General features: G+C 46.1%; 1 protein-coding gene across 2 annotated transcripts in view; it reads right to left on the bottom strand.

Moving 5' to 3' along the window:
* The window catches only part of MBP (myelin basic protein), a 983,766-nt gene extending 973,237 nt beyond the window's left edge, over positions 1 to 10,529 (bottom strand). For both annotated transcript variants that reach the window (XM_078687869.1, XM_078687870.1), the window contains exon 1: positions 10,134 to 10,529. The gene's annotated coding sequence lies outside the window, so the exon portion shown is untranslated. The remainder of the gene's footprint in view (positions 1 to 10,133) is intronic.
* Between the last annotated feature and the right edge of the window lie 8,749 nt (positions 10,530 to 19,278).

Below are 19,278 nucleotides of genomic sequence, written 5' to 3'. Positions count from 1 at the left end.
CAGCCAATTCCGTCCACAAACGCCAAAGTTATTAGACATAGAATTTTCAAAAAACCCATAGAGAAAAAATCCTAACTATATATACCTACTGGCGACCGCCAGTAGGTAATATATATATATATATATATATATATATATATATATATTGAAGAAAATGCATTGGTGGGGCATGTAGGGTGATAACACAGTGGACCGCCAGTCCTGTGTTCGCATTCCTAAAATTAATAATTAAAATATATATATATATATAGATCATAAAGAAAATACATTGTTGGGGAATGCAGTGTCCACCCTTGAACCACTGCCTGCTCCAGAGGCACCCCAATCCATGCAAATCAGTTACCACCCTAACTCGGAGGTCTGTAAATGGTCAGTGATTGTGACCGCAATAAGGTCATAAACCACTGGTTCATACCATTGAGGCTTGTGAATAGGAGGAAGATGACCCTTTCTGCCTCTCCCTATTTTCAATTTGTAATGGGTCTCAAAACCCAAATTGCCTTTTCAACTCGTAAAACGGCTTTTGGACTTTGTACAAAGGTAAGCGTTCAGGCCTTTAAAAAAAAAAAATATGACAAGGCTTGCTAGCTGGTATAAAGTTCCACAGGGGCCCGAGTCATACAGCTTTCTGCACACCTACTTTCCTCTAAGTGCGCAAAATTTCAATTTTCTACAGCAAATTCAACATCCTGATTAGGAGAGGCAGGATGCTTAGAACTTTACCCTAAAAAAGTGAATTTAGAAACACCAAAATGTCAGTAACGTGGAATTCACACATTTATAAATACAGGATATTGGGAACTCTTGGGGTGGGAATCCTGCAAGAGGAACTTACAATTCAAACTGGTAAGTTTGTGGGTATTAACATCTCTTGCAGGTACTTTCCCAGGCTGGAAACGCGTGAAAATGTGCTCGTGTTGCAGCAGTAAGCACGTTTACAGAGCGGAAAATAGTATGAGTTTCCCTAAGGGGAAAAATATCTAACTCTTTCGAAAAAATACTCGGAAAAAAAACATGTGCTCTTAAATGCTTCGTTTGGGAATGCAACATTTTGCACTAGGCAGATTTAAGCACACGTACATTTTGTGGCCTCTAAATAGACCTGGAAATCTATGAAAGTTATAGATTTACAGAAATAGTTACAGGATTCTTAATCAAACGTGCAGAAATCAGAAATTTACCCCAAAAGTAGTTGGATACCTATGCAAGTAAATTACCGAATTACTTATATTGGCTTTTTTTATTAGGCCTTGCAAGAGCATGTGGCACGTTTCTTTGGGGAAGCCCAACTTAGGTTTCTCTTATGCGGACGACACCCAGATCCTCGTCTCTCTCTCTCAATCAGTTACGTCGACTGCCGCCAATTTTAGATCTTGTATGGAGGCAGTCGGCCAATGGATGATTCATAATTCATTGAAACTGAACGGGGAGAAGACTGAGGTGATGGTGTTTGGAGGGAGGGAGGACATTTGGTCCGCCGAATGGTGGCCGGACTCTTTGGGCGCCTGCCCGGATCCTACATCCTCAGCTAAAAACTTGGGGGTCATGATCGATCCCATTCTTAGCATGTGCCAACAGGTCAACAGGACTGTATCGACCTGTTGGGGGATCATCCACATCCTTAGGAAAATCAGGCACTACCTGTCCTTACAGGCAAGGAAGCAACTGGCTGTTGCCCTGTTGGGCTCGCGTCTGGACTATTGCAATGCGCTGTATGCTGGTCTTAACAAGTGCCAGCTGCAGCGCTTGCAGGTGGTTCAGAACGCAGCGGCCAGATTTGTTCTCGATCTACCCCAACGTGCCTCTGCCACCGTTGTTCGGAAGCAGCTGCACTGGCTCCCCGTTGCGGACCGCATCCTTTTCAAGTCCATGTGCATGGTTTATAAGGCCTTAGCTAAAACCAGCCCCACTGGGATTGGATGCATCCTGTCCCGCTATAATCCCGGTAGGAACCTTCGTTCCTCTAATAGACTCCTCCTCTCCGTTCCTCGTGTTCGGAAGACCAGATGGGGTGGCAAGGCCTTTTCCAATCTGGCCCCTAAATTGTGGAATGCTCTCCCTCTTGAGGTAAGGTCTCTCCCCACTCTTCAAGCCTTTAGATCTGCCCTAAAGACTCACCTCTTTGTACGTGCCTACCTGTAGCAGTGCTGCTGTAATTTGCTGATCTTTTTTGGATAGGCGCCTTGACACCTTCGGGTTGAGTATGCGCAATACAAATCGCTTAATAAATAAATAAATACATTTCTGATCAGTAAAGTAACATCACCTTTAACGCTGGTAGGTAGTGGGGCATCAGCCGGGCATGGCCTTGTGGATTAAACAGATGGCTTCGAATTTCATGTTTTGCTTGACCAGAGGCATAATATGTGCAGAAAACGTTAGTACACCAGGCACATTTTTGCTATCTCAGAAAATGCCACAATCAGTTCCGGATTGCCAAATAGGCAAAGTAGTCTCGGCCTATGGGCCTCATTCCTTTTAGGGGCCCGCAACAACGGATCAAAAAAATATTGTTTTGATCTTGAAATTAAATTGCAATCAAGCATTCTTAAATATGGTTTCCAAGAGAGAGAAAACAAATGAATCAACTCAAAGAAACGAAGACTGTACATTAAAGACACTATTGAGAAAATACTGTACTAATGTAATGTACCCATTAACAATGTAAAGCACATCAACCTGAGACATCAGATTCACATAACAGTTTTCTCTTAAAATCTCATCTTCTGGCAGATGTCAGTTTGTAAAAAAATAAAATCCGGTGCATTGTATTAGGAGATAATTTGCATGGGGGGACCCCGAAATTTCGACTGCCTAGGGGCCTCCTCGGGGTTTAATCCGGCACTGGCCACTATGCGTTAGAGCAAACCTGCAATGGGTGACTCTCTTTGGTGTGGAGAGGCACACCTGCAAATGAGGTGTTCAGACCAATACACTTCATATAAATTCAAAAGTGATGGCAGGCCAAGAAAGGGAATCTCAAGAAGCAAGCGGGTTTTCACTAGAATAGATTAAAATATAAATTGGACACTTCTTCTTTAACTAATGCTATTTCCATCCTAGTATCCCGTCTTTATATTGTCTTTTAAATGTCCCAACGTTGTATTTGCCAATTATTGTTTTGAATTCTTCTTGTTTGATAACCTTCTACTTTTCATAGGTATGCACTGCATCTGCCTATTTTCTGTATGTATATTTCCAGGGCACTAGAATTATGCCAGGACAGAGAACCAAATTATGTGGCAGGGTTGGCAAAAATATGTAGCGAGGCAAACTATCTGGCATAAAGTGGCATGTTCTGTGGCAACGTAATTTTTTGTATTTTGTTGTTTAAAATTTTTTTTTGTGCAGCAGGAGCAAAAGTAACATGTTATTGTTATTTCGAATGTATAAGGCGCACAGCTACCCAAGGGTTTCATGGGGGTTGGGGGAAGAAACACTGCTGCAACAGGTCAGGTAAGCAAAGGGGAGAAGCACATGGGCGAGTGCAAGAGGGAGAAGGGTAGGGAGAAGCAATCAGGCAACAGAGAGCGACATGGAGTGCAGGGGTAGAGACGTACACAAAGGAGACGGCTCGAAAGACACGCACTTTAATGGACTGCTTAACACAAAAAAAAGCATTTGTAATGCAAAAGATCTCCTGCTAGTTAAATGTCGAGCTATTGCTTTGCAAATGTAAAAGAAATGCGGCATCCTCCTGCCTTTGTTTTTTTATTTATTGACTTTTTTAGCAATGGTGGCACGCCGCGCTTTAGCTTTAGATGGTTAAAGCTACAGAGCGGTGTGCCGCTATTGCTAAAAAAGTCAATAAATTGAAAAAAATATGTTGTGCGGCCACCTTTTTTCTGTTTATTTACTATTGTAGCAATCACGCCATGTCCTGCCGTAGATGTTTATAGCTAAAGCGTGGCATACCGCCACTGCTACAAAAGTCAATAAATAGAAAAAAAAGTATGCAGGTGCCTTTTTTTCTGTTTGTTTACTATTCTGTCAATCGCGGCTCGCCGCGCTTTCGCTTTAGATGCTCACAGCTAAAGAGCGGCGTGCTGCAGTTGCTATAAAGTAATGATATTGGGGTTTTGGGGAACACTCCTATTTGTTCTCTTTACTAATTAATTAGTTTTCTCTACTGGTGCTGCGGCTGACAAGGGTTGTCACCCCTTCAAAACTGTAACTAAAGTTAAAACAAGTAAAAATACCTGTCCAGTCCCGCACTGTTCACTTGCTGTTGAAATCACACCTGAACCATTAATCAAACTTCACCGCAATGTTGTCAAATTGCAGTCTTATATTTATCAGTCATTATCTACTCATCATGACAATCATTGAAAATATATACATATGTTCATATCATTGCTGATATTTCACAAATCATTACATTCATTGTTACGCATTATACATTTTTAACATTCGACATCAGTTCAACACATTTTTTTCTTCATGCCCAATGCATTTCGGTACCAGCCTGGTACCTTCCTCACGGGCCAATCTTTAAGAGTAAATAAATAATATATGTTTTTAGTGCCCATGGTTGTCTGTCTTTTTGTCTATGAGTGGTATTACTTGGTATGATGTGTTATTTATATAGGAATTTCATACCTGTGTGAAATGATGTATCACTCTGATATCTATGGGAATTGAAAGAATTAAAAGAATCAAAAGAATCCTTATGAGTAACCATGTTCAAGAACGCAGTTGCTATAAAAGAATATATAAGGAAAAGGAATGCGGCCTCAGCCCGCCTTTGTTTTTTTATTTATTGACTTTGGTAGCAATGGCGACATGCTGCACTTTAGCTTTAGACGTTTAAAGCTAAAGAGTGGCATGCCCCCATTGCTACAAAAGTCAATGCAGTGTCATGCAGGGGGTTGGGGCATGCCGCAGGAAGGACAGCAGCAATGACGCGAGGGAGGGGGTGTGAGCGAGAGGGCAACAGATGGCCAACCAAAAAAACACAATTAGTGATTTCTGCTGGGAGAGAACCGAGCACACAAAGGTGGGGCAGATATACAGTATTGACCAACCAGAGTAAAGGAATTTAGAAATAAAGGCCAACTAATCAACCAGAAGCGCTAAGTGTGTTGAATGCCAAGAGCAAGAGCTGCCTAGGTGAGACCTAAAAATTAGCAGTTGAAAAGTAAGCAGTTGAAGCAGGGATGCCAACCAATCAAATAGATTGTAAAGAGGCAATGCCCCATGGGAAGGACAAATACAATATTGATAACCTGGGACACAAATAAGATGCAGGCAAAGGAGGGTGACAAGGCAAGCCAACCCAATGTAAACAATGGGCGGGCTCCAAGTCCCTCTATGTTCTTAGTAAGCCACAATATGTCTCGCAACAGATAGCTTATGCTATATCTCGTAGGCTTGACCTAATGACAATACAAAAATCCACCAAAAAGTTTTACTCGTGTACTATAACAGCATAAGAAGTACGTTTTACTAAAAATCATGTTTTGGAACAATGCGAAAGAAAAACACGTATCTGGACTTATTACAAAGTCAGAAAAATTAACCGGACAATCTTTGGTTAAGGAATTGGGCTGCTAAATGACTCAGCCACATGATCATTTTAACCAGTCATGTGTTTTACTTTCAAACTGATTTAATTATGAGCTATTTGAAGAAACAAAATTAAGCGTATCTGGGATGTAGATAACTCAAATTGTGCATCTAATTTTAATAAATTCAGAGCAGAAATAGAAAACAAACAAGCACTGAAAAAGCCAATAGGTCTCTCCTTTGTGAACTACTGGCTTTGTGAACTGCTTTTTGCCATACTGAACAATTTGACTAGAGTTAAAAAAATACATTATTGACACGGCCGGCCACGTCATTTTCTGGGCACGTGCACAATCTGTGTGCAGGCTTTCAAAATACTGTAGGTGCTTTTTTTCTGTTTAGCTACCAAGCCCAGTTGGATCGGTAACTAAAAAGAAAAGAAAATGCTCAAAAAATAGCGGGCAAAAGCAACATGGAGAGGGTGGGGAAACACAAGCAGCATGGGTAGGCTGAGAAGAAGGCCGAAAGCAACACCGAAAGGTTGAAGTGAGGTGAAAGCAAAACATGGTTTGTGGAAAGCAAAACAGAAGGCGCATGTGTCGAAAGGATTAACCAGGAGATAGAAACAGGGCGCAGATTGTGGGAGAAACATGGAAGGTGCCGGGAGGCAATGGGGAGAAGCAACAGGCAGAGTGTGAGGAGAAACACTGAGTGACAGTGAGCAACATAAGTGCGAGGAGAGAGATGTACATGAGGGAGACAGCTCGAAAACACATGCACTCTCATGGAGTGCTTAACACTAAAGAAAAAAGTAGTGCTTGCAAAGTAAGCAGCTGAAGCAGAGATGCCAGGCAACCAAAGAGATGGTAGAGCTAATACTTCATGGGAGGGACAAACACAAGATTGACAAATAGGGACACGAATAAGAAGCAGGCAAATGAGAGTAACATGAAAGTCAACCAATAGTAAGCAAGGGGCATGATTCAAGCCCTTCTAGGTTCTTGGTAAGCCACAATGTGCCAAACAACAGACAGCAGTTGCTATGTCTAGTTGGCTGGACCTAAAAAGTAGCCAGACCTCTGATGACCTTTGCTGGGCAGCCAGAAAGAACAAACAAGGGCTAACCCCATGAAAGGTCAACTGACCTCCCAGCAAAGGCGGAGGTAGCAAAATGCTGTTTTACCACTGTCTTAACTCCTTCCATGCTCATGACGGAGCCGCTCCGTCATGAGCTTCGGTTGAGCTGTGCTCATGACGGAGCGGTTCCGTCATGCCCCGCTCGGCGCGCCTGCGCGGCGCGAATTCCGCGCCTGCGCTGGACGTTCCATTGAGCGGGCGGGGCCATGACGGAACTGCTCCGTCATGAGCACAGCGCAACCGCGGCTCGTGACGGAGCGGCTCCGTCACGAGCATGCGAGCGCCGCTCGGCCCCCCCTCCCCCTAGCGTTGCGGCGGAATTGCCGCCGCAGCGAAGGAGTTAAAGTAGGACTCTTCTCAAAGACATATATATAGAGAGAGAAAGGCTGCCTGTGGGTTGGGGTGATTTCAAAAAGCCAATCTTCATCCGCAATACCCTCTCCCGATTAAAGGGGTCATCCTGTAATTCCGGCTAAATCTTCGCACAACAGCTGTTAAAATTCTGTCACAACTTCGGTTACATTTCCATACATCCTAATTCTTGAAATCACATAGCACCCAATATTTTTCTGCAGGGTCTTTCCCATGACCCTCATTCTGAATTGCCAGATCTTGGCGCAAAGGTGACAGGCTGGCATTTGGGTGATTCCTACCGTAATGAGGTAAATTCAGCTGGAATGACAGATAATATTGAAATTGGAATGAGACTCTTCGGAACTCCCCTCAGAAAGATTAAAAATATATTTCAAAACAGAAAACAAGATTTAATAAACCAGATTATGCAGGGGTAAAGAATCAACCCTTAGGCCATGTGTCACCTGCATGAAAAAGGGTCGAGGATTTTTAACGGTTCAAACGGTTCAAACGGTTCAAATGCTCCCTTTTTTCAAACACGAGCCCTTCCTCTGTCTCTTCCTTTGCTCCTTCTTTGTCAATCATGTCATCCTCCCCTTACATAATTTTATGTTTCTATATAAATTTATAAAGCGCGCTTACACTTGCAAGCAGCCTCTAGGCACTTTTGAAGCAGCAATGAGAATTTAGATACTACCACTAACTGAGGACTAACTGAGGTATTAAAGATCCTGGTCTTGAGGCTGTTTTGGCACATTAGTAAAGATGGTTCAACTCTAATTTACAGAAGAAGAGCAGCATTCCGGATAAGTGTCCTGTGGTTCAGGAAGGCTCTGCCACCCCATTTATTACATCTGGTCCTAGAAACTGCAAACTTCTCCTCAAAGTCTTATTTCTGCCATCTCCAGAAGAGGGAATCTCATCTATACCTTGCTCTTATTGACTATGCAGCAGTGGAGTAAAGCAAAAAGATGCTCTGTACCAAGATTTTATGAGGGCCTCCTACAATCTCAGGTAGGGTGGCTCCTCTGCAGTATGCAATAGCTCCAGGCTGTGGTGGCCTGCCCGGCCTGTAAAGGCCTACTGCACAGCCTTGCTCTGTTCTAGCCTCCCAGCAAAAGCACTGGCAGGCAGTATACCAGTGATTTGCGTTTTCTGCACAGTGGTGTCCAATGCTGTCAAGGTCTGTAAGAAAAAGAGAGCTTCTAAGCAGTTCTCCATCTCAACTTGATGGCCTTAGGCACTTAGGGACTTATTTACAAGCCGCTTGCGCCACTTTTGCGTCCCTTTTCCCATGTTAAAAGTGACGCAAAAGTGGCGCAAGCGGCTTGTAAATCTGCCCCTTAGGGCCTGGTTTAGAGTTTGGCGGACGTGTTACTCCCTCATGTTTATGACATCATAACCTGTCTGCCGCGTTACTCCGTCATTTTTGTGATGGCGTAACCCTTCCGCATAGTTCTAAAGCAAGCCATGAAAACATATTTAACTGTGGTTCTCACAGGCCTAGAGCAGATCAGGTCGACAGGACATTTGACCTGTATTGTATTATAATTGCATTTATACAGTGCTTGCTAGCCCTGACGAGGCATCAAAGTACTTTTTCAGTGAGTAGCACACTACTCCGGAGCCCATAAAGGATTAGTGGTGAAATTAGTGTAATGAAATATGAAATTAATTTGAGTGGTGGATATGTAAGTCTATTATTTGGATTGAGAAGGATAGTGGAGGGATAGAGGAGGGAAAAGTTTTGCATTTCTATAGCGCTTGCCACCCCCGATGAGGCGTCAACACGTTTTTTCAGAGAGTAACACGCTACTCCGGTACCCATAAAGGATTAGTGGTGAAATTAGTACAGTGAAATATGAAATTAATTTGTATGCACATGATGTGTGTTTACCTACAACGATTGTGGTCAGGGCTCATTTTCAAAGCAATTCTTTACCCTGTAACCCTGACCTCTTTGCGGCTCATGAATGGACCTCTCATGCATAGGTCCTTTCAGTACCAGGACCTCGGCTTGCTTACTGACGTTTTTTTCCATTCACTGCACACTGCTAAAAACGTACAGTTCAGTTTTTAAGAATGCTAGAGGATACAAACATGAAAGTATCAAAGGTAAACATTTTAAAATCAGGTGCCAGCATACCGACTCTGCCACAAAAAATTTACACCAGCTTTCAAACCAGACGATTAACAGTGGCAACCACTGAAACCACAAAACCAGCGAAGGTAAAAACAATGATGTGAAGGCGCAGCCAAGTGGCAGGGCCTCCTGGCTGAGCGCCTCCTGCCCAAACCTGCGCAGAGAAAAAGCGCTCGGTCGCCTATGGCAGCTAAGAATTAAAGTGCATAGTGCGTCATGAACGTCAATGTGTGGTAAACATTAGAAAAAAAAACAGTTCTGCAAAAGCAAGACAACATGTAGGCTGTGTAATGATTCCCATGTCTAGATAGCGCTTGCATCTGTGTGGGTGGGCGTGTGTTGTATGTGCGCTTGGCTCTTAGTATGCGAAGACGTGTGAGCTGGTTTGTGTGGATGTGCTAAGCTGTGGATGTGCGTGCATGTCTACGTCAGCATGTGCATCAGAGTACGCGCCAGGGCAGCATTTCTTCGAGGGCGTTGGGCTCTGCACAATGCTTGGCAGTGATGGGTCCAGCCGACGAGGAATCTGGGGGAGGGCCCTCGACGGTGCTGTGCTTTATTTACACACGCTCTGTCTCTGGCGCTGTCAGTGTCTGCAGCGCGGACTGAGGAGGAGCACAACAAACCGCACCTGCACACGCCCTCCCGGGCATCTGTACCAGGGCCAGGAACGGGCGCAGCGACAATGGCTGTGTGCACACCTGCCTGCCTTCTGGTGCGAAGAGATGCTGAATACAGCCCTGAGTCAGAACCGTGATTCGCCTGTGCCACCAGCAGACACACTGTGCGCACAGAAGCATGTTCTGTCAAAAGGAGGGTGCCCATCCTCACCCCCCAGCCAGCCTCGGGTATGATCTGCGTGCACGCACAATGACAGCGCGCTGCTCCCTTCAGCCCTCCCTCCTGCCCCCTGAGACTCTCAGGATCCTCCCCCATCCGCGATCACCAGGCGAGGGTACAGCAGAAAGACAGACAGGGGAGAGAGGGCACCCACCGCATACACATGGAGGCTCCGGGTCCGACTGGCAGGCTGCGGCAGGCAGGGCCGGGATTGGTCAGGAACACTGGGGGGCACTGATCTTTAGGGGCAATAAGGAGATCAGGTGTAGGGGCAGGGAGATACCCCGCTGCCAGACTGCGTCTCTGCCTCAGGGACTCCCGCCTGAAGCCACTGCTGCTCCCTCGGCTCCTCCTCCCGGTCCCCGCCGCTCAGGTTAGCAACAACAGTCTCTTTTTTTTTTTCTCCCTTCAAAACTGGTTTCAAAATAAATTCACGTTCAGATGGCAGTGGCTGCCTCTGCGGAAGGCTGTGTGTAGGGGCAGCGTGTGGCGTGGGTGATTGACAGGGCCCCCGTGCCCCCGCCCTGGCTGGTACTCTCCTCCCACCCGCGGCAGAGCCACTCCCGCTTCCTGTTATCAAGGTAGCATCAGCGCTCTTGCACTGGCTGCTGAGGCCTCGCACATCTGCCTCTTGCTCCTCCCCTGCTGCATGCAGTGTTGTGGGTGGGGACCGGGGTGGGGCGGCCGGGCTCCCCAGGCAGGAAGGAGGAGGCGGCGGCAGCAGCAACCCTTACCTTCCTGTGTGAGTCCAAAGTTTGTCATAGCTTTGCTCCAAGGAGGGGTCTGGCTGACACACCTGCAAAGCTCCACCTGACCTGCCCGCTGCTCACCTTTGCTTCGTTCAGAGCGCGCCACTGACATACTGGCCCCAGACACCACAGAGTCAAATCAATATTCCGGTGACCCCCACAGCAGTTCTTGCCTTTCCAATGCTGGCTACTGCTAAGGACATTAAAGTGTGATTTCGGGTGGTTATCACACCTGGCGAAAGAAATAAAAGAAACTACACAAGTGTACCTGTTTTTCATTTTTATATATATGTGCTGCAGCACTTCCTGGTTATACTAGTGGCACAATGTGCTTAATAAGTGCAAGGGCCAATAGTAGAGTCCTGGTCTTCTGATTGGATAAGACCAATAGATGCAGTAGTGAAGGAGATATGGATGGTAGAAGGCTGGTTTGGGGGGTTCCATATTACAGTTCTGCACAAGAGGGTACGTCAACACTGTCGTGTTCCTAGCCCCAGGAATGCACACAGGACGCCAGCTCTTCTTACAGGTACCTTTATTGCATTATAGGATCTCGTACATAGCTCTGCATGTCGGCGACCTCTTGCCCCGAGGTCCTAGCCCAATCTGCCCTCTGGTACCCTCCCCTGATCGGATGTGGTGTCCGGTGTCCCCTGTCCCCAGCCCCGAGTTCGTAGGGTCCTAGTGCCATCTCCTGGGCACTACATCTCCCCCTTTGTCGTGAACAACAACCAATGGAGACAAGAGAGAGAGAGAGATAGAGAGAGAGAGAGAAGAGAGAGAGAGAGAGAGAGAGAGAGAGAGAGAGAGAGAGAGAGACATTGTTTCCGCCTCCCGCCTGTCTGTTCCCGCATCTTGACCTCTTCACATCTCTTCGATCAGTCTCTTTGTCTTTTTGCACTCCCGTCTCGGTCGCTGGTCTCCTCCGTCTGTTGGCTGTTCCGCCGGTGGTGTGGCAGCTGTCAGCTCCTGCTTTGTCTTGTCTTCTTCTTTTGTTTTGAGCTCTTTGAAGTTTGAGCTGTTTCTTGTGATGTGGTGCTGACCGGCAGACGCTGTGACCATCGGCCCGTTCACTTTGGTCACTGTCATGGGATCTTTTGAGAAAGGACTGTCTGACTTTCTCACCTGCCGTTGCTTCACGAGCACTGTGTCCCCTTCTTTTAGCTTGCTGCCGGTTGCGTGTCTTCTTTGGTCAGCGTATTTCTTCATTTTGGCTTTCTGTTCTTTGTCTCTTGTGGCAATGTCCTTGTGTTCTTCCTTCTCCCATTCTTTGACTTGTGGCAGTCTTGTTCTGCTCACTCGCCCTAACACCAACTCAGCGGGGCACCGTCCCGTGGAACTGTGTGGGGTGTTCCGATAGTCTCTTAGCACTTGGCAGAGGGCCTGTCCTATTGATATCTGGGTCAGTTTTGCCCTTTGTACCGCCTTCTTGATGGTACCCATGAACCGCTCCGCCATCCCATTTGCTTGTGGCCACAACGGTGTTATCCGTCTGTGATGTATTCCGAGGTACGCCATGAATCTCTTGAATTCCTCTCCTGAGAATGGTGGGCCATTGTCCGTTTTCAGAGTTTGAGGGGAGCCCCACGCTGCAAAAACGTCATCTAGCACTGGCAGTGTTGCGTTTGCTGATGTCGATGATACCGGCCTCACTATGGGGAACCTCGAATACTCATCGATGATGACCAGCAGGTAGCTACCTGTTTCTAACGGCCCGTAGAAATCGGCCGCCAGCTCTGTCCACACCGCCTCTGGTAGCGGGGACATTTGAAGTGGTTCTGGTTTTGGTGATGACCCTGTTATTTGGCATATGTGGCACTTGGTCACTACTTCCTCCACCATACTGTCTAGACCGGGGAACCACCCCTTTTCCCGCAGCATTTTTTTTGTGGCCACCATTCCCCGATGTGATTAGTGCGCCAGTTCTACTGTTCTCCTTCTCAGCGTGCGGGGCATTACTATCCGAGTGCCTCTCATTATTATTCAGTTTTCGCACTCTGATAGTTCTTCGTTGACTCTTTTGAACACTAGTAGTTCATCTTTGTCTACTCCTCTTGCCACGCTGGTATTGCCATTTACGTGTCTCCACCTCTGCATTTTGTTGATCTTTATGGTCTCTTGCATGGTGCTGTCTTGTCTCGTTTCATGTTCTAGTTCTTCTAATGTAATTGTTTCAGGCGTGCTTAGCTTCAGTGCGAAGTTTAGATACTCTTCCGCCATTGTTGTTGATTTTGAGTTTTGAGGTAGGGGATGTCGCGACACATAGTCTGCTGGGTTTTGCTCCTTTCCTGGCTTGTGAATGATCTTGAAGTTGTAATCCATGAGCCTGATCCCCCACCTTTCTATTCTTGGCAGTATTTTCGCGTTTGGATTGCCATATATCGTGATCAATGCCTGGTGGTCCGTGATGATTGTGAACGGCTTTCCATATACAAACATGTGGTAATGTTCGCAGGCCCATACTACTGCCAAGCTCTCCTTCTCTGGTTGAGAGTATCCCTTTTCGACGTCGGACAGGCTTTTGCTTCCATATGCTACTATGTGCCTTGGGGAGTCTTTCCCTGGCTGATGCTGTGCCAATATTGCTCCGAGTCCTACCGGACTTGCATCCACCGTTACTTCTGTGCACAGTTTTGGATCGAAATAGGCCAGATGGTCTACCGCCGTCACTGCCTTTCTTATTTCCTCGAATCCTTTATCGCACTCTTTGGTCCACATGAACGTCTGTCCCTGTTTTGTGAGCTCTCTTAGAGGCGCGCTTACCGTGGCAAAGTCTTTGATGTATCGCGCGCAGTAGCTTGCGAGCCCCAGGAATGATCTCACTTCCGCTACATCTGTGGGTTTCTTCGCCTTCTCCAGTGTCTCCACTTTGCTGTGGTCCGGCCGCATCCCTCTCTTGGAGAAAATGTGACCGAAAAACACCAATTCACTTCGCCCCAGTTCACATTTTTCTTCGTTAAGTGTCAGGCCTGCTTCTTCCAGCTGCGAACACACGTCTCTTAGAGCTTTGTCGTGCTCTTCGTCTGACTTGCCGAACACCAGGATATCGTCACTATAGTTCAGGCTGTTCTTTACTGGTCTTATTATTTGTCTTATTGTCTCTTGAAAAATCTCTGCAGCTGATGAGATTCCGAAACTCAAGCGCTTGTACCGGAACAGGCCTAAGTGAGTGGAAAACGTTGTGATGTATCGCGACTGAGGGTCTAGTTCAAGCTGGTGGTACCCTTTGCATAAGTCCAGCTTTGAGAACCGCCTGGTGCCTGTGAGACAGCTAATCATGTCATCCAGGTGGGGGCCGGGATGTCGTTCTCGCTCTATTGCCTTGTTTGGGACCCTAATATCCACACATATTCTTATTTGTGACTTGTCTTTCTTTGGGACTGCCACTATGGGTGACACCCACGGTGTGGGCCCTTCCGCTGGCTCTATTATGTCTTCTTTCAACAGTGCTTCTAGCTCCTCTGCAACTTGCGGCTGCAAGTGTATGGGCACCCTTCGGTGGTGCTGTGCTACTGGTCTGATTGTCGCATCAATGTGCAACGTTATCTGTCGTCCTTTTAGCTTTCCTAGTCCATGTAGCAACTTGGGGTATTCTTTCAGGATGCTTTCCTTGTCTGACATGTTGTATGTCATCTCCATTAGCCCCATGATCTGAGCTGTGACATTACTTAACACACACGGAGCTGGGATGTCCCCTTTTAGCACATGTATTTCCTCTGTCAGTCTCTGACCCTTGTACTGTAATTCTTCTTTGAATTTTCCAAGGTTTGTTACTGGTCTCCTCGATCCCCACGTGAAGACTTCCACGCGCGATGGCTTGAGGGTCGGCTTGACTTTCATTCTTTCATACTCAGAGACGCACATGATGTTGCACGTCGCCCCACTGTCCAAAACAAACTTTGTTTCATGTGGCCCCACGTTGATGGTCACTGATTCCGTCTTTTTTATTTTCTTTTTGTCTACCAGGCATATTATTTCTGCGCTTTCATCTTCTTCTCCTTCTGACTCCACAGTGATGTCCGTCATGAGGTACAGCCGTTCTGCTGTCCCTTCTTCGCTGTCCTCTCCTGATTCTGCGGATGAGTTTCTCACTCCCGCTTCTACGTGCCTGATGTGTCTGCGCATTGGCATTCGCGTTCTTCCTGGTCTTCCTCGGTCGTTTCTGAATTGCGTCCCTTGGCATACACTGGCGTAGTGGTTTCTTCCGTTGCATTTTCTGCAGGTCTGGCCAAACGCTGGGCATTGTCCTCTGTGTGGGAATTCTAGTCCACATTTGTAGCATGTTCCCTCTGGCTGCTTCTTTGTGGCCTGGTCATTTCTGTCTTTCCTCCAGTTTCCTGAGCGGTTGTTTGTCATTCGTTGTATCTGTTCTCCGCCTCTTGCTTTGCCTCGTTCCATTTCTTTTGCATGGGCATTCGCTCTCGCTTCCGCTCTCCCTAGCGCTAGGATGTTTTCCAACGATATTGGTTCCTTCAGCACTCTTGCCCGGAATTCTATGTCGCGACAGCCCTCAATGATCCTTAGTCTTATGGCTTGCTCATTGTCGAACTTGTCAAATTCACAATGTGTGATTAATTTGCGCAGCCTTGTCGCGAAGTCATCTAGTGACTCATCTGCTTGCTGGAAGGCGATCATGAAGCTGTATCGCTCAAAGTCTACATTCCTTTGCGGATCGAACTTTGCTGTTAGGCACTTTATTAGCTGATCATAGGTGGCGATTTCATCCTTTGGCAGTGTCACTAGTAAGTCCTCTATCTCGTCCCCTACTAGGTTGAGGAATAGTCCTCTCTTCTTGGCCTCTGTGACATCCGTCGCGTCGACATAGTTCTCAAAACGTCTCACCCATTTTTCCCATCTTATTCCAGTCTGTGGTTCTGATAGGCTGAATGGTAGTGGGCTCCTGTATTGTGCGCTGGGTTTTGGTTTTTGTTCTGTCATTCTGCCTTTTTGTCTCTTTTGTGCTTTACTTTTGCTTCTTTCCTTTTGCTTTTCTTTTCTCTCCTTTTTTTTTTTTCCCTTTATATATACATATATATATGTCTCTCTTGTTTATGGGTTCACTTTAACCACCCTTTGTGGTCTTCTTTCCTTTATTTTCGGTGCCTTTACCCCTTATATTTGTCTTCTTGGCTCTTTTTCGCGCTCCGCCTGTCTTCAAAATGGCCGCCGCGCTCGTTCTTTGCTCCTATTGGGTCATATGCCTGTCTTCAAGATGGCCGCCGTGTTCTCGCGGGACTTCGCGTCCAATTGCGGCGCTGCCTGACTCCAAGATGGCCGCCGCGCTCGTTTGCAGTTCCTATTGGCTCTCGCGCCTGACCCCAAAATGGCCGCCGAAACTCTCGTGGGTCGCGAGAGCTTGCGCTGCTTTTCTATTTTAATTGGATTTCGCGCTCTTCGCTCGGCGCTTACCGGAGGGGTCGCTTTTTCTTTCCTTTCCTCTTGCAGCAGTCGGGGTGGGCTCCCGCGTCGCTGCTGCTCATTCAATGTTGCTGCACTCCTCCTTCAGGTCACGACGCGATCCAGGGTGGGCTCCTGGTTAAAATCGCGATTTTTCCACGTCGGATGATTCCGATCCCGCCTCGTCGCCAGATGTCGTGTTCCTAGCCCCAGAAATGCACACAGGACGCCAGCTCTTCTTACAGGTACCTTTGTTGCATTATAGGATCTCGTACATAGCTCTGCATGTCGGCGACCTCTTGCCCCGAGGTCCTAGCCCAATCTGCCCTCTGGTACCCTCCCCTGACCGGATGTGGTGTCCGGTGTCCCCTGTCCCCAGCCCCGAGTTCGCAGGGTCCTAGTGCCATCTCCTGGGCACTACAAACACTGCATACCTTTTTGTGAAGGAGTGAAGAGAGTGTTCATGTACAGTGGTCAAAGAAATAAGAGAGATGAAGGGTCACCAAAGGAAACGGTAGTTGAGATGCATTTATTGTTGGGAATGAATGAGGCTATTTAAAAATCCCATCAAAAACTTGAATGTGAAACTAGGTGACATCATATCTGCATTAGGCCTCAGAGGTGGTCAGCCACTGAGGATGCTACCAGCAGGCATGTTTAGGTGTCTGGTCAATAAACCTGTCCTGGTTCACTCAACAAGATGGTGGTTGAAGGAAAGAAGTATTGTGCTTGTTTTATCTGGTGGATGGCATTAACCAGACGGTGAGAACCACTTTCAGAGAGCAAAACACACAAGATGATGGACGGAATGTTGCACAATGGCAAAACATTCACCCCCAGTCACAGATCTGGGTTTAATCCATCGTTATTTTGCTCACCAAGCCACCCCAGTTCAGACATGGCCATATGCAAATCAGTCTTGACCCTGTGCCTCATGGGAATAGTCCAGACCGAACTACCAACCCATGTCCATCACCGCCCCCTTTTGTACCGCTTTGGTTGCCATAAATTGGCAGGTTATGCTCAGACATGAGTTCCTTGCTCACTTTGCCACTGGATTCAAGCAAGCCTGGCTGAAGACGGCTGAAATGCCAGAAACCGGTCCTAGGAAGCTTGTTTCCGGTCCAGGGAAGGCATGGCTTGGCAGTTCGGGCTGGACTGTTCCCATGAGGCACAGAGTCAGACTGATTTGCATATGGCCATGTCTGAACTGGGGTGGCAGAGTGGGCTAAAGAACGGTGATGGATTAAACCCAGATCTGTTGACTGGGTGTGAGTGTTTGATTGGTTCAGATGTTCTGTCCATCACCACCCCCTTTTGTACCGCTTTGTTTGCCATAAGTTGGCAGGGTATGCTCAGACGTGAGTCCCTTGCTCACTTTGCCACTGGATTCAAGCAAGCCTGGCTGAAGACGGCTGAAATGCCAGAAACCGGTCCTAGGAAGCTTGTTTCCGGTCCAGGGAAGGCATGGCTTGGCAGTTCGGGCTGGACTGTTCCCATGAGGCACAGGGTCAGACTGATTTGCATATGGCCATGTCTGAACTGGGGTGGCAGAGTGGGCTAAAGAACGGTGATGGAATAAACCCAGATCTGTTGACTGGGTGTGAGTGTTTGATTGGTTGAGATGCTCTGTCCATCACCACCCTCTTTTGTACCGCTTTGTTTGCCATAAGTTGGCAGGGTATGCTCAGACGTGAGTTCCTTGCTCACTTTGCCACTGGATTCAAGCAAGCCTGCCTGAAGACGGATTGGTGTCACTACATCGCGGTTTTTTACAACGCATTCCGTTACATCGGAATTTTTACAACGCAGGATCCATTACATCGGATGCCATTACAACGCATGGCATTACATAGCAGATGCTATTACAACGCATGGCATTACATCGTAAGTATAGGTAAGTATAAAAAATGTAATTAAGTTAATTTAATTAATTTAATTTAATTAATTGTATTAAAATAAATTTTAAAATAGTAATTAATTTTATTTAATACATTTAAATCTATTTATTTAAATTAATTTTAATAAAAATTGTAATAAATTTTATTTAATTAATATAATGAAATTAATTTAATTTAAATATTTTTTTAATTGTAATTAAATTAAATTAATTAAAATAATTTATTTAATTTAATTATTTTAATTAAGAAATGTAATTAATTTAATATAATTAATTTAATTTAACCTAAAAACACCCCTGTACCCCAAAACCCAAACCCTACCCTGAAACCTAAAAACACCCCTGTACCCCAAAACCCAAACCCTACCCTGAAACCTAAAAACACCCCTGTACCCCAAAACCCAAACCCTACCCTGAAACCTAAAAACACCCCTGTACCCCAAAACCCAAACCCTGCCCTGAAACCTAAAAACACCCCTGTACCCCAAAACCCAAACCCTGCCCTGAAACCTAAAAACACCCCTGTACCCCAAAACCCAAACCCTGCCCTGAAACCTAAAAACACCCCTGTACCCCAAAACCCAAACCCTACCCTGAAACCTAAAAACACCCCTGTACACCTGTACTTATTTTAAAAATTACTTTAATTAATATAATAAATAATAAATTAATAATATTAAAAAACATAAATAAATATATTTAATTATAATTAATATTAATAAAATTTAAAAAAATTAAATACTTACCTATACTTACGATGTAATGTCATGCGTTGTAATAGCATCTGCTATGTAATGCCATGCGTTGTAATGGCATCCGATGTAATGGATCCTGCGTTGTAATAGTTCCGTTGTAAAAGACTCCCGTTGTAAAAGTTGCGATGTAACGGTGCATCACCCTGAAGACGGCTGAAATGCCAGAAACCGGACCTAGGAAGCTTTTTTCCGGTCCAGGGAAAGCATGGCTTGGCAGTTCGGCCTGGACTGTTTCCATGAGGCACAGGGTCAGACTGATTTGCATATGCCCATGTCTGAACTGGGGTGGCAGAGTGGGCTAAAGAACGGTGATGGATTAAACCCAGATCTGTTGACTGGGTGTGAGTGTTTGATTGGTTCAGATGCTCTGTCCATCACCACCCCTTTTTGTACCGCTTTGTTTGCCATAAGTTGGCAGGGTATGCTCAGACGTGAGTCCCTTGCTCACTTTGCCACTGGATTCAAGCAAGCCTGGCTGAAGACGGCTGAAATGCCAGA

This window comes from Lissotriton helveticus, chromosome 4_1 (genome assembly GCF_964261635.1).
Source record: "Lissotriton helveticus chromosome 4_1, aLisHel1.1, whole genome shotgun sequence".
NCBI classification, from domain to species: domain Eukaryota; kingdom Metazoa; phylum Chordata; class Amphibia; order Caudata; family Salamandridae; genus Lissotriton; species Lissotriton helveticus.
Note: the sequence above shows the minus strand (reverse complement) of the source record. Positions and strands in the feature narration are given on the sequence as shown.